General features: G+C 40.6%; 1 long non-coding RNA gene across 1 annotated transcript; it reads right to left on the bottom strand.

Moving 5' to 3' along the window:
* On the bottom strand, positions 1-4,813 carry LOC145877398 (uncharacterized). The gene is made up of 4 exons (XR_014391686.1): positions 4,686-4,813; positions 1,668-1,836; positions 1,270-1,486; positions 1-248 (listed from the first exon to the last, which is right to left on the bottom strand). It is a non-coding gene; the product is annotated as an uncharacterized LOC145877398 (long non-coding RNA).
* Positions 4,814-4,889: the final 76 nt, after the last annotated feature.

Below are 4,889 nucleotides of genomic sequence, written 5' to 3'. Positions count from 1 at the left end.
GGGCATCTCCTTATTACTGTACCTCACCTCAGTCTCCTTCAAGTCTCTGGAGCTCACATCCTGGTCTGGGGTCTCTAATCAGAGGGAGGGAGGGTGTTGTGTGTGAAATCCCAGCCATGGTGGGATAAGGTAGAGTTCATATCTCTTTCTCTCCCTCTCCTCCTTTCTCAATCTCTCTCTCAGAAAAGGTTCTCTTCAAAGATGACCATCAAGTCGCTCTGGAAGTTGATGTCAATGGTGTCCGCCATCTGTAGAGAGAGGGGGATGAGAGACAGAGCGAGAGAGAGAGGAATTAGATGCAGTGTTAATCTTTCCCATCTCTTCTCAGCTAAACTACCTCTCCTCTGTATTATTGTAATATAACTGAATATACATAATATAACAAGAATATACATATATTAATATGTATCTTTATGATGATTCTCTCCTCATCTCTCCTGCTATACCAGTATATCATGTTAGTATTATAGTAGTATTACTGCTATACTAGTATAACATGTTAGTATTATAGTAGTATAACTGCTATAAAGTATTACCACCTCTCTTCTGCTAGAAAAGTATATTATGTTAGTATTATAGTAGTATAACTGCTATAAAGTATTACCACCTCTCTTCTGCTAGAAAAGTATATTATGTTAGTATTACAGTAGTAAAAACAAACCACACACTGCTCTTGATAGCATCTCTGACGAAGGCCGTGAGGCCGATACGTAAGCTTATTAAATATCAGTGATACTATGAAGAGCAGTGTGCGGTTTCCTTTTTTCATTCATCCTGTTTCAACTGTTATCATGCACCTCCAATAAGATTGCTCAGATGTGCGAGTGCCTTTTGAATTTTGTATTACAGTAGTACAAATGGTATTAAGTATTACCACCTCTCTCCTGCTATACTAGTATAACATGTTAGTATTATAGTAGTATTACTGCTATAAAGTATTACCACCTCTCTTCTGGTAAACTAGTATTTTATGTTAGTATTATAGTAGTATTACTGCTATAAAGTATTACCGCCTCTCTCCTGCTATACTAGTATAACATGTTAGTATTATAGTAGTATTACCGCCTCTCTCCTACTATACTAGTATAACATGTTAGTATTATAGTAGTATTACTGCTATAAAGTATTACCGCCTCTCTCCTGCTATACTAGTATAACATGTTAGTATTATAGTAGTATTACTGCTATAAAGTATTACCGCCTCTCTCCTGCTATACTAGTATAACATGTTAGTATTATAGTAGTATTACTGCTATAAAGTATTACCACCTCTCTCCTCCTCCTTTCCTGCTCGCGGCGTCTCGCCAGCTCCCTCTGCTGGTCCATGGCGTTCTGCTGCGGCCGAGGGTGTGGCCTGTTGAGTGGGAGGGGCCTGTGGGGAGTCGGCGGGAGGGGTTGAGGCGAAAGTTGCTCCTGGCGACGGCGAGTGTCCTCCTGGACACGCCCCCTCCCCTGCTGCTCCACAGAGTCCTCGTAGTCACGGCTACTGGAGAAGAGAAAGTGGAGTGTCAGAGGGGGATGAGCTTAGATGGGGTGCTAGAATGAGCTTCTCCCTTTATCCATCCTTCCCTTTTTTCTCACCATAGTTTCTACCTCGGCTGAGAGGTCTTCTCCCTCTCCTCCTCCTCCTCCTCCTCCCTTTCCCTCCCTCTATCCTTCCCTCTTACCGTAGTTTCTCCTGCTCTCTCCTGGCCTGTGCTTTTAGCTGTTTCTCTCTCTCCTTCTCTCGGGCGACGCGACGGACCTGTTCGAAGCTGTCGCTAGAGGAGCGGACAGCGGAGGCGGGGGTGGACTGAGAACGCTGGGCCAAGAACCCATGTTCTTTAACTTCACATCCTGGGAGGGGAGGGAGAAAGTGTAGTGGGAGGGGGAAGAGTGCCACACAGACATTTCGTTAACACCCACTTTTTAAAGACATTTCACCTCCATTTTAATAACACTGCCTTACAGGAGAAGTTATTCTTTTTTACAACTAAATCTATTTTATTTATGTAAGTTGAATTTCATAGTAAGGGTCCAGACACTTTTTTTTTTGTGATTTCACATGCTTTTGAGAAACTTACCCCAACCAGCAAATCATGTTTTTGGGAAACCCGAGCAAATCACATCCTCATTTTGTAGTTTTGTTTCATTAAAGCCTATTTATTTTTGTTACAAGCCGTGTTTCGTTAAAGCCTGTGTAAAGTTAATTTGTTTCAATGTACCGGTAGGCACCTGCGGCTTATAGACATGTGCGACTTATTTATGTTCAAAATAATACTTTTTTTTTAAATTCAGTGGGTTCGGCTTATATTCAGGTGCGCTTAATAGTCCGGGAAATTACGCCAGTTGTTCTGTATAGACGCATAAACACTCCCGTCTACAGACTTCCTTTGGACGACCGATATCTAATGAGGCTTTGGCTAGTTGTTCTGGACGACCGATATCTAATGAGGCTTTGGCTAGTTGTTCTGGACGACCGATATCTAATGAGGCTTTGGCTAGTTGTTCTGGACGACCGATATCTAATGAGGCTTTGGCTAGTTGTTCTGGACGACCGATATCTAATGAGGCTTTGGCTAGTTGTTCTGGACGACCGATATCTAATGAGGCTTTGGCTAGTTGTTCTGGACGACCGATATCTAATGAGGCTTTGGCTAGTTGTCCTGGACGACCGATATCTAATGAGGCTTTGGCTAGTTGTTCTGGACGACCGATATCTAATGAGGCTTTGGCCCCTGAAAAAGGGGAGAAATAATCACGAGAGTGATACGGTATTATTTCCTCACTGAGAACTTTTACTGCAAATCATTTTACCAAAGTAACACATTTTACAAAACAACAGATCTACAGGAAAGAGCTAGTGTTGTAGGGTACAAGGCTTATTCAAGTCACAACAGTATACACTGTAATTCACTGAAACATACACTCATTTCAATATAACTGTCAAGCACAAAGCTTTAACTCAGTAAACCATAACTCAATTTATCAACAGTCAATAAAGTGTTTGAAAAACCATTATACAAATAACACCGCAAAATATCTTATTAAAACCTCTTGAGGATACCCTAGGATAGGGGGCGCCACAGCGCATTTTGAAAAAAAATCGTTCCCATTTTCAACGGCCTACTAATCAAACTCAGAAGATAGGGCATGCATATACTTATTATATATGGATAGAAAACACTCTAAAGTTTCTAAAACTGTTTGAATGGTGTCTGTGAGTATAACAGAACTCATTTGGCAGGCAAAACCCTGAGACATTTTCTGACAGGAAGTGGATACCTGATGTGTTGTATTGACTTTAAACCTATCCCATTGAAAAACACAGGGGTTTAGGAATATTTTGGCACTTCCTATTGCTTCCACTAGATGTCGCCAGTCCTTTCACAGTGGTTTGAGCCTTATAGAGTCAAAACTCAGTGAATGACAGGAGTTTGAAGTTGGTCACAGGGGATGGGCCATCACCATTATGACGCCGGCGGCCATGTCTGCCCCCACCTTTGGAAACGGTTTTAAAGGCAATGAAATCATCCCCCTCGAATCTTATTGGCTCTCTTGGTGTTAGAGGCCCTGAACATTTATTTTATACAACGTTTGACATGTTTGAACGAACCTACATGCGCGAGGATTGCTTTCAGTATGAAGTGCAGAGCTGCGTTTGGAGAGAGCCATAGGACGCGCTACCAACATCAGGCTAATGGAACGTGAAGTATGGACTTTTTGACCGAAAATACATCTGTTGTGGACCTGGGATGCTTTCTGATGAAGACAACTAAAGGTAGGCGATTATTGACAATATTATTGAAGATGAGATGGTTCATACTGTTGCGTCCAAGATGGCGCCGAGCACTGTATATTAGCTGATTTTCTGAGTATCGCATCTCCTTTTATCGCAAAGTGTGATTACCCAGTAAAGTTAATTTAAAATCTGGTATGACGGGTGTTCTCAAGAGATATTCATCTATAAATGTTAGATTGACAATATACATTTAAAAAATCGTTATAGTATAGCAATTTATTGAAACGTAGCATTGTTTACCGGGACGCTTTTGAGGGGAAATTAGGTAGTCAACGTCAGACAGAGATGTAAAATGCTGTTTTTATATATAAATATGACCTTTATTGAACAAAAGAATGCATGCATTGTATAACATGATGTCCTAGGGGTGCCATCTGATGAAGTTTGTAAAAGGTTAGTGCTACATTTAGCTGTTTATTGATAATATGTGATGGAAGTGGTTGGTCGGAAAATGGCTATGAAGCTGCTTTTTACGATGGACTCATCTAATATAATCTAATGATTTGCTTTTCCTGTAAAACCTTTTTGAAATCGGACGACGTGGGTCGATTCAGGAGAGGTGTATCTATAAAAAAAAAATATATATTTTTTTTATTTTTGTAAAAAATTATGATAATTTTTTAATGCTAATTGGCGATATGATTTTTCGCTGGATTTTGATCCCGCTAACGGGATCAGATGCTCAAGAGGTTTTAATAACAACGCACATGTTCATTGACGATCGACATAAAATGGCAGCTACTCTCAGTACGAAGCCTTCGCTGCAACCGAGCAGGGCTCATATTACTCTCTGCAAACTGAACTCTAACTTCCTCAAGATGTTACTAAGACACAGCTTAAACACTCTTGACATGTTAGCGAGTTATTACATTTAAATGACTCTGTTTTATCATCAATAACGTACCTGGAAAAGGGGAGAAATAATCCCGAGTGTGATACGGTATTGTTTCCTCACTGAGAACTTTTACTGTAATGAGGAAAAGACCGCGATTTCCCCGCGAACTTGGCTGGAGACCAGAGCAATCGATCTCAGGCTCATAGATTAAAGAGCATTTAGTAGATCACAGATTAACACTTTTCCCCTTCAATTTGGCACCACAAAATAAAG

Source organism: Salmo salar, unplaced genomic scaffold, assembly GCF_965601325.2.
Source record: "Salmo salar unplaced genomic scaffold, fSalSal1 ptg001067l, whole genome shotgun sequence".
NCBI classification, from domain to species: domain Eukaryota; kingdom Metazoa; phylum Chordata; class Actinopteri; order Salmoniformes; family Salmonidae; genus Salmo; species Salmo salar.
The sequence above is the reverse complement of the archived record's forward strand: the minus strand, read 5'-3'. Positions and strand labels throughout refer to the sequence as shown.